General features: G+C 37.4%; 1 pseudogene; it reads left to right on the top strand.

Annotated features, from left to right (window-relative positions):
- The first annotated feature begins 8,335 nt into the window (after positions 1–8,335).
- Positions 8,336–9,314, top strand: LOC122903993 (annotated as a pseudogene).
- Positions 9,315–10,872: the final 1,558 nt, after the last annotated feature.

The following is a 10,872-nucleotide window of genomic DNA, read 5'->3' as shown; positions in this document are numbered from 1 at the left end:
AATTACTATGGGTCAATTATAAAAGTTGTATGTAATATATGCATAATGGGAATACCACAGGGAGAAGAAAGAAAGGTAGAGAAGGAATATTTAAAGCAATGAGAACTGAAATCCTCCCCCAAATAAATGTCAGACATCAAACCATAGGTCCACAAAATACAGAGAACACCAAGCAAAGTAAATGCAAAATAAATCAAATAAAAAACAAACTAGAAAGCCCACTTCTCCTAAGCATTCAAACTACCCAGAAAATCAAAGATAAAATGTTGAAAGGAATCAGAGGAAAGCACTGTACCTTTAAAAGAAGAAAATAGAAGGATTACATCCAACTGCTCAGAAACCTCACAAGCAAAGAAAAGAGTGGAGTGAAACATTTAAAGTGGTAAATGAGGGGGGCACCTGGGTGGCTCAGTGGGTTAGGCCTCTGCCTTCAGCTCAGGTCATGATCTCAGGGTCTTGGGATCGAGTCCCTCATCGGGCTCTCTGCTTGGCGGGGAGACTGCTGCCCCCCAACGTCTATCTCTGCCTGCCTCTCTGCCTACTTGTGATCTCTGTCTGTTAAATAAATAAATAAAATCTTTAAAATAAATAAATAAATCAAGTGGTACATGAGGAACACCTGTGTGACTCAGTTGGCTCAGGACAGGATCCCAGGGCAGGATCCCAGGGCCTGCCTTGGACTGCTTGCTCAGAGGGGAACCTCCTTCTTCTTCTCTCTGCTCCCCATCCCCAACCTGTGCACTCTCTATTTCTCCAGCAAATAAATAAATAAAATCCTTAAAAATAAAACAAAACAAAATAAAAATAACAAAAGTGGGAAAAAAAGTTTAAAAAACACCAAACATGTAAACAAACAAAAACAAACTAGTATTCTGTGTCCTGAAAAGTTATCTTTCAAAAGTGAAGGAGCAATGAAGATTTTCTTAGACTAACAAATATTGTGAAGATTTTCTGGTCAATAGACCTGCCTTATAAGAAATGTTAAAAGATCTTCAAGAGAAGGAGGGTGACACTTGTTATAAATTCAGATCTACATAAAGAAAGGAAGAATATTAGCAAGGAATAAATGAAGGTAAAATCAAAATTTTAATTGATCTATCAGAAAATACTGGTCAAAATAATAATAGCAATAATATTGTTGATGATTATACACTACATATAAGTGAAATAAGTGATTCAGTATATGGGAGGATGGATTTATGGTATTTTGCTATTGTAAGGTTTTAGCATTACTCAAGAAGTCATATAATGTTATTTGAAAGTGGGATTGAATTAGTTGCCAATGTATATTACGAACTCTAAGGCAACTACTAAGAACAAGTTAAAAAGAAAAGGATAATTGATATGCTAAGAAAGCAGAAAAAAATGGAATCATATACAATGTTCAATTAAAACCACAAATGGGCTCTCTGCTTGGCAGGGAGACTGCCAAAACAGAGTGGAAGACAAAAATAGGAACAAAGAATAAGTGTCATAGACATAAAGCAAAACAAATATAGTAGATATTAATCCATTCTACACCAATAATTGTTTTAAACATCAATGGTCTTAACATACCAACTAAAAGACAGGGTCAGGTTGAACCCCAATATAAGACTCAACTGCATGTGTCTTTATGAAACACTTCAAATATAAAGACACATAGGTTAAAAGCAAAGGGTAAAGAATGATAGATCATACTAATACAAATAAAAGCTGGGATAGCTATATTAACTTCAGGTACAGTAGACTTCAGAGCAAAGCTCCATCCTTCAAAAAAGGAGAAATGATAAAGACTTTCCAAAATAAACCCAAAACCAAAACCATAATCTGAGAAAGTTCATCACCACTAGACCTTGTTTATAGTAAATAAGAGAGGAAGTTTTTTAAGCTGAAATGAAAAGATGCTAATTAGTATTATAAAACATATGAGGTTAAACTCACCAGTAATGGTAAATACATAGTCAGAATCAGATTTTCTAATATTATATGGTGGTCCCTATATCACTTTAAACTCTACTTTAGAAGTTGAAGGACAAACACATTAAAAATCACTATAACTACAATCATTTAATATTGGATACATAATATAAAAATGTAAATTATATCAATAACCTAAAATGTGAACTCTAAAATATAGTTCTGCTATGGTATCAAGTTGTCCCTAGCCTAAATAGATGATATAATGATAATGTATTTATTGTAAGTCATAACAAAGATGAGCTTATATAGTAGATACACAAAAAGGTGACTATAAATGAATTAAAGCATACTCCCCAAAAAGTGTTCAAATCCAAAGGAAGGCAGCAAGAGAAGAAAAATGAGGAAAGGAACTATGAAATAGTCAAAAACCAATGAAAATGTTCCAATAGTAAGTAAATATAAGTAATTACTTTAAATGTAAATGAATTAAATTCTCCAATCAACAAACCTAGGGTGGCTAAATATATTAAAATATGAAGAAGAGGAGAAAGGAAAAGAAGGAGGAGAAGGAGGGGGAAGGAGAAGAAGAAAAGGAAAAGGAAGAAGAAGCTTTAAGGACACAGACACTCTGAAAATGAAAGCGTAGAAAAGGTATTCAAAGTACATGGTAACCAAAAGAGTAGGAGTAGCTATACTTAGAATACCAAATAGAATGTAAGTTAAAAATGGTCATTAGGCAAAAAAAAAAAAAAAAAGTCATTAGGCGATTATCGTATGATCTCCCTGATATGAGGAATTTGAGAGGCAGGGTGGGGCATTGTGGGGGGTAGGGAGGGAAAAAAATAAAACAAGATGAGAAAGGGGATGGAGACAAACCATAAGAGACTCTTAATCTCAGGAAAACAAACTGAGGGTTGCTAGGGTTTGTTGGGGAGGGAGAGGGTGGCTGGGTGATCGACATTGGGAAGGATATGTGCTATGGTGAGTGCTGTGAATTGAGTAAGACTGATGATTCACAGACCTGTACCCCTGGGGCAAATAATACATTATATGTTAATAAATAATAAATTAATAAGTTAATTAAAGATGGTCACGAGGGACATGGAAGATCATTATATAATGGTAAAACAGTCAAATTAGTTAAGAAAATGTAACAACTATAAATATTTATGCATCCAACGGGAGAATATCTAAATATATAACACCGGGACACCTGGTGGCTCAGGTGGTTAATCGTCTGACTTTGTCTCAAGTCATCATCCCAGGGTCCTGGGATCCAGTCCCCCTTGGGCTCCTTGCTCCTCAGCGAGCCTGCTTCTCCCTCTGCCTGCCTTTCCCCTTGCTTGTGCTTGCGTGCTCTCTCTCTCTCACAAATAAATAAATAAAATCCTAAAAAAAAATAAATATATAAAGCAAATACAGAACTGAAAGGAGAAATGAACAGCAAGGCAATAATAGTAAGAAACTTGAGTAGGAGACTCTACTATAAACATAGGATAAATCATCCGGGCAGAAAATCAATAAGAAAAAAGCAGATTTTCACAGCACCGTAGACCAAATGGACCTAAAGGGCATTTTTTAACTTTCTAACAGAACATGCATCAGCAGCAAAATACATATTCTTCTCAAGCACACATCACTTCTCTGGGGTAGATCGTATGTTAGGATATAAGACAAGTATTAAAAAGTCAAGAAAATTTAAATTATATCAAGTATCTTTTACAACTATAAAGATGTGAAACAAAAAATCAATAGCAGGAAGAAAACTCAGACATGTGGAAATTAAACAACAGACTCCTGAATGACCAATGGATTAAAATATATATATATATATCTTGAGACAAATAAATGTGGAAGCAAAACATTCCAAATCCCATGGGATGCAGCAAAAGTTGTACTAAGAACAAATTTATAGCTATAAATACCTACACTTAAATACCTACACTTAAAAAAAGGTGCCTGGGTGAATCAGTGGGTTAAACAGCTGCCTTCGGCTCAGGTCATGATCTCAGGGTCCTGGGATCGAGTCCCGAATCAGGCTCTCTGCTCAGCAGGGAGCCTGCTTCCCTTCCTCTCTCTCTGCCTGCCTCTCTGCCTACTTGTGATCTCTGTCTGTCAAATAAATAAATATTCTTAAAAAAAAAAAAAGAAAGAAATTAATACCAGAATCCAAATAAGTACTACATGGTGTTATATTTGGTGGATGTGTCCCGTGATAGGTTTCTACTGTGTTACTGTTTAATATAATTATGTAAATTTCATATAGCTCCAAGGATTGCATAAGTGCAGTTATTCTCAAATTACCTATTTGTTTTCTGTGCAGTATCTCAAACTATTGAAATACTGTTAGAATTTTCATAGAGAAGGATGTGGGTTCACTGCTTTGCTAGCATCCAAAAGCTGCACTGAGGTCTCATTGCTCCAAGAAGGATGACCAAGTGCACAAAACGTTTTCTAAAATGATGTGTTCGTTTGGTGTGAGCATCCTATCCATCCATTTTCCTAACAAGCTGTTCTGTACATGGCAAGTATACAGGAAATAACTTTCAATGGGCAGTCTAAGAGAAGATTTGTGAGAAAAGAAAGAGGTATTTTTCTCTTTCCTTTCTAATAGGACTTTGTAGAGAGTCTCTTGAACTAGAAAAAAAAAAAGTATACTAGATTGGTGTCTGAGTTCAACCAGATTTATCTTATAACTTAAGTTTAAAAAATAAAAATAAAGTTTGGTTTAAATAATTTTTATCTACCGGTTACTTGTTATGGTGTATCAGTTTCAATACTTGCATCTTAAGGATATTTGATTTGGTCTGTCTTTGGAATTTGAAATCCAAATTAAATATTCCTATAATTATATATGACTTAGTAAATTTTGAGTGCAAGGTGACTTTTTTTTTCCAATTTATTTATTTTCAGAAAAACAGTATTCATTATTTTTTCACCACACCCAGTGCTCCATGCAAGCCGTGCCCTCTATTATACCCACCACCTGGTACCCCAACCTCCCACCCCCCCGCCACTTCATAATGAAAATTAAAATAAAGCATTTATTTAAGGGTCTGTTTTCTTTATAATGTACTACTTTTCTAGTTATTTACACCTTTATTCAGTCTGGAGAAAGTTAAATCAATAGCATATAATTAATAATAAGTTAATAATAATAAAATCACATATAATGAAGGTGTATGATAATTTTCAAGTTACTAGTCTCAAATATTTTCTATGCCAAGATAACATCAGAAATAGTGACTCACTATGGCCATAACTTTCATTTGTTCAGATTCACTTCAAAATGGGAAGGTCGACAGTTGAAAAAAGATAAATCTTTCAAAGTCACCTAATTACAAAAAAATACATGTAAAATGTAATTTTATTTTATTTTTATTATTGTCATTTTCAAATTTAAACCCAGCTTTCTATATATCTGAGTTAGAGAATAAATCCTGCTTTACTTTTGAATTCTCTATTGGATACTTACATCATTTCATAATAAAAATAAATATACTTTAAGACTTTATTAAGATACTGCTTCTCAACTTAAACCATGTGTTTGATCCAACAGTCATAAAAAGATATCGACACATTTTCATCAGATACTCAGTTAGTCCGGAGATGTGACAAATCACTTCAAAAGTTATCAGTTGTCTCTGTGTAAAACAAATATGATTTAGTTTTAAAAGTTTAAAACCAACAAATTCACACTGAGAAAGTTATAGCTTATTGCATTTTTCCCAGTAAAGGGAAGATTGATTTTACCCTACTGGATGTAAAAGCAGGATTGTAGGGAATTTAAGTATTATCTACCAGATGTTGATTCCACTAAGCTATCTTTTTAGCTTATGTTAGGAGCTTTTGATCACAGTTGGCTTGAAGTAAACAAATGGCAAGCTTACTCCCTGCCTTTAATACCGGCAGAGGAGCCCTGGTCTCAGGGAAGCCAAAGGACATGGCAGTGGGAGATCTTAGGAAAGACACCCATGCAGGCCTTCAGCGACATCATGGCACATCGACTCCGTTGCAAGTAAAGGACTGTGGGTATTGGTTTCCTCCATGCTGAAAGACCAGGACGAATCTTAACATTTGCTTCTGGCCACGAAAAGATACTTTACTTCAATGACCTTCACCAATTTACAGATCTAGCCCTAGGGTGTGTAATTTAGTAATGGAAAAGCTGCCCTAAAAATAGAGGTGCTTTGTGACCAGGTAAGAGCTATGAAGCCCCATGCTATCCCCTTGACCTTCTGCTGTAAACTCAGTCCTAACTTGATTTGACGCCATGTAGTCACAGCAAAAAGTATAATCAAACCAAAGAGTTAAAAATTAAGCAAAAATGGAAAATAGAAACAAATTTTTATCAGAGAATTTTATAAACAATTTTAAAATATAATTGGATGGATTTATTACTCATTCACGTAAATCCTCAACTCAAGTATTTGGCGTCAACCTGGCTAGTGGCTGAACACATTTCATGCAGATTACCTGGGTTCAGATCCCAGTGCTGCTTGTACAAATTTAGGCAAACTGCATACTTTCCTTTTTTCTTCTGTAATATGGAGATGCTAATTGTCCCTATTTCATGCTCATTGCCATGTGGATTAAGTGAGTTAACATTTGCAAAGATCTTGACAGTTGCCTGATGCCAACAAATTTTGCTAATCATTACCTAATAATCAATTAGGGGTTGGGACAGCAGAGATATGGGGAATTCTTACCAATCATTACCCATTTTGTGGGTCAGAAGAGCACAGAAGAAGATGCTCTGAGATTGAGAACACAGTGTGATAAAGCTATGGATAGGTCACTATCTACCTGTTGGAGATGTCTGGACTGGAAATCATTATTGACAGACTTCCAAGGGGAGAGCCTGTTTCACACAGGTCAGAATTCATTTCTTATGTTGCCCCTAGCAACAATGCTAGTTCTTCCTTTGTTAGATCTCAAGTAGATGAGTTCAAAAGAAACTGTGAAAATTTAGTCTGAATAGAAGATAATCAGGTTTCATCACATCATTAAAAGAAATGGAGACATCAAGAGACTATGGCTATTACAACGAATGAAAAAGCAGAACATATAGAAAGTGTTTGGAAAGGATTGTGTATAGCTTTTGCATATGAAAATGGTATCATTGACCTCTGCTGGTCAATTCCATAATTATGTGTTGCTTCTATAATACAGGGAATAGGTTTCAAATCATATGATAGCTTGTTTAGCTCCTGGATTGCTGTCACAGTACTTTGCTCCCAGAACAACTCCCATTCAGAATATTGGTGCTCACACAGGGTGAAATTCATTTGCCACACCACTCTGAGCACAATAAAATTGATAGCCATGTGTGTATTGCCCATTTTTTTATGAGACATTTTTATTAATATGTTGTCCCTGAGAGATAGATTAAAGTTACCTTTACAGAGAGGGAAATTGAGGTGGGCTGATTTACACACAAGACATCTGGAACCAGAATTCATAATTACTGATACCCAATCCTATGCCATTTCCACAAGACATTTATGCATGTATACTAAATGCAAGTTCTCCCTACCCTAGCTAGGCATCACATCATACTGCTTAAATCGTCTAAGATTCTGGGGCATTGTTTTAGAACGATGCTCCTTGTCCCTGTGATCTAGATGACTTAATTATGATGCCATCTCTCCTTGATTCCTAATAAGCAATAGGGGGATGGGACGCCTGGGTGGTTCAGTCAGTTGAGCATTTACCTTCAGCTCGGGTCATGGTTCCAGGGTCCTGGGATCAAGTCCTGTATTGGGCTTTTGCTCAGTGGGGATCCTGCTTCTCCCACTGCCTGCCACTCTTCCTGCTTTTGCTCTCTCTCTCTCTCTCTGACAAATAAATGAATAAAATCTTTTAAAGATTTATCTGTTTATTTGAGATAGAGAGGGAATGTGAGTGGTATGGAGAGAGGGAGTGGGAGAGAGAATCTTTTTTTTTCTTTTAAGAGAGAGATCATAAGTAGACAGAGAGGCAGACAGAGGGAAAAGGAGAAGCAGGCTCCTTGCTGAGCAGAGAGCCCGATGTGGGGCTCCATCCCAGGATCCTGGGACCATGACCTGAGCTGAAGGCAGAGGCTTAGACCCACTGAGCCACCCAGGTGCCCCATGAATAAAATCTTTTAAAAAAATAATATATGAATGAGATACAGATATCAGGGGGATCTGTTCAACATAATAATAATAATAATAATAATAATAATAAACACTAGGGGATTCTTTTTTACTGGGATTCTCTAACTCTAGGACCCTACACCATTTCTGGCCTATGTTATATATTTCCAAGATTATATATCTCTCCTTTCTCCTCACTTCTCTGTCTTACTCATCTCCCAGGTCTCATTCCAGCCGCAGGGTTCTAATTAAATATGAAGTGTGAGCTTCCCCCAGACATGGAGTCTTGTAGCCCAGGTGTTACCTGACTCAGGATGAGGGAGTGATGGGTTCATGTGGGGCTACCAGCTGTACCCCTGGTGGTGGCCTCTGCATATCTTACCCCTGCTGCTCCCTCCCCACTTTCTCTTGCTCTTCGCTCATCACTCATGGAAGTTGTTAGGAAAATTTTTCATCTGTAAGGAACTGCAGATCTTCTACTAAGACTCTGTGGATGTGGTTGGAAGTCCTGAGATAGTTGTGTTTTTACATGGCTTTCCAATATCCAACTATGATTGGTACAAGATTTGGGAAACACCTTGAGCTGTTACCAAAGTGATTGGCCTAACTTTCTTGAGCTTTGGCTTCAGTGACAAACCAAGACCATGTCACTATTCCATATTTGAATAGGTCAGCATTGTGGAGTCACATCTGGGGCACCTGGGGCTCCAGGATAACAGGATCAAACTTTGTCTCGTGATTATGGAGGTATCATTGATCTGGAGCTGCTCTATAGGTTCAAGCAGGATCTATCTGGTTGGCTCACCATAAAGAGTCTCTGTCAAATGGATGTATATTTCCTGAGACTCAATGTCTTCTCCTTCACCAAAAGCTTCTCAAAAATGGAGGCATGCTGTCGTCCATCCTTACATGATTGATGAACTTCTTTGCATTCTCCTAAGGTCTCACCCCAGTTTTGGGGCCATCACCAGTCTCTTTGAGAGTGAGCTGTGGACACATGGGAAGGGATACCCAACAATGATAGAACTTAGGTACTGACAGTTTTTTCACCAACCAGAGGAAATTTAGAAGACTCTGGGTGGGACCTCCTGCTTCTGTAACTATTCACATTTATTTTTTCTATGGGCCATTGGATCCCATAAATCCCTACCCAGAGTTTTTGGAGCTATACAGGAAAATGTTACCACACAGTCCACAGTGTCAATTCTGGGTGACAACAATAACCACTCTCCAAAGCTAGGGGACCCCATGGACTTCTTGAGTGCATATATGGGCTGTATCAACCACTTCTGAGCTGGAAAGAGTATCACCTCCCTTACTCCCTTATCTGTTGTGTATTCTATGAGGAAGAAATGCCTGGTCCTAGTCACCAAACACTGTTCTCTCACAGAAGTCCACCTGATTCACACTGGTGATCAACATATGGAAAAAGCCCATAGAATCTTTGGCTAAGGATGACCTAACAATCCCCCCTCCCATTCTTCTCACATCTGAGTGACTTCTGGACTTGCATTATTAGGAAATTCATATAAACACTACTGTACACAGATACAGAAAGAGAGACATTGTTAAATGTCTTCTTAACACTTCTGTGGACTTTTCTGAAATATTTAGAATGCTAATTTTTGGGGGCGCCTGGGTGGCTCAGTGGGTTAAGGCCTCTGCCTTCGGCTCAGGTCGTGATCCCAGGACCCTGGGATCAAGCCCCACATTGGGCTCTCCACTCAGCAGGAAGCCTGCTTCCCTTCCTCTCTCTCTGCCTGCTTCTCTGCCTACTTGTGATCTGTCTGTCGAATAAATAAATAAAATCTTTTAAAAAAATGCTAATTTTTGGCCCATCTTGATTGGAATCCTATGGTAAAGAATGAGGAGATGGTGTCTCCTTACCTGTCCTTGAATGCCTTTAAGGGCACATTTTCTTTTTTTTTAAAAAAATCTCTAAGTAACACAGCCTCAAATGAGATGAGTCTCCTTTGTCATAACTTTGGATTTCGTTTCATCAGCTGCTTTTAATCATAGACATTTTGTTAAAATAGGTTTTGGTTTGAATAATGCATAATTCTAAGTATTCTTTAAGACTATGCTTTACCTACATGTATTTAGTGTTCTTTATAAGGACACTAAAGTCGCAGATACTTTGATATAGAGTGAATCATATTAAACATGTTTAATTTCTGAATAAATTGAATTAAATAAAAACTATTTACAGAATTTCCTAAAAGCACATGGTATTAAGGACCAGTAGCATCTGTGCTAGAGATTTACTCTTATTAGTTAATTCTAACAGCAAATAACAGTCTGACTCTTCATACCTCAGGGCTTGGAAGCTTGTCCCTCCTGAGCTGGAGGGGAGGGGATCGATGTATAGTCCATGTTACCGAGTTGACGTACAGGGATTCCTAATCACACAAAGACTATTACTTAACTCCTCACTGGTTGTCCCAGAGAGGTTTCCTCATGTAGCTCAGTGATTCCTATACTTTATAGGCAGAAAAGTTCCAGAAACTTTAAGAACAAATTCTGAAAAGTCTATGAAAAAATGGTGTTGGATACTTATTTAAAAACAAAACAAAACACAGTTTCATTGTCTTAGTCAAAACAGGATTTTTATTTATTTATTTATTTTTATTTTTTTTATTTTTTAAAGATTTTATTTATTTATTTGTCAGAGACAGAGGGAGAGAGAGTGAGTGAGCACAGGCAGACAGAGAGGCAGGCAGAGGCAGAGGGAGAAGCAGGCTCCCTGCCGAGCAAAGAGCCCGATGTGGGACTCGATCCCAGAACCCTGGGATCATGACCTGAGCCGAAGGCAGCGGCTTAACCCACTGAGCCACCCAGGCGTCCCCAAAAC

The sequence above is a fragment of the Neovison vison genome, chromosome 4, assembly GCF_020171115.1.
Source record: "Neovison vison isolate M4711 chromosome 4, ASM_NN_V1, whole genome shotgun sequence".
Lineage (NCBI taxonomy): Eukaryota > Metazoa > Chordata > Mammalia > Carnivora > Mustelidae > Neogale > Neogale vison.
The sequence above is the reverse complement of the archived record's forward strand: the minus strand, read 5'-3'. Positions and strand labels throughout refer to the sequence as shown.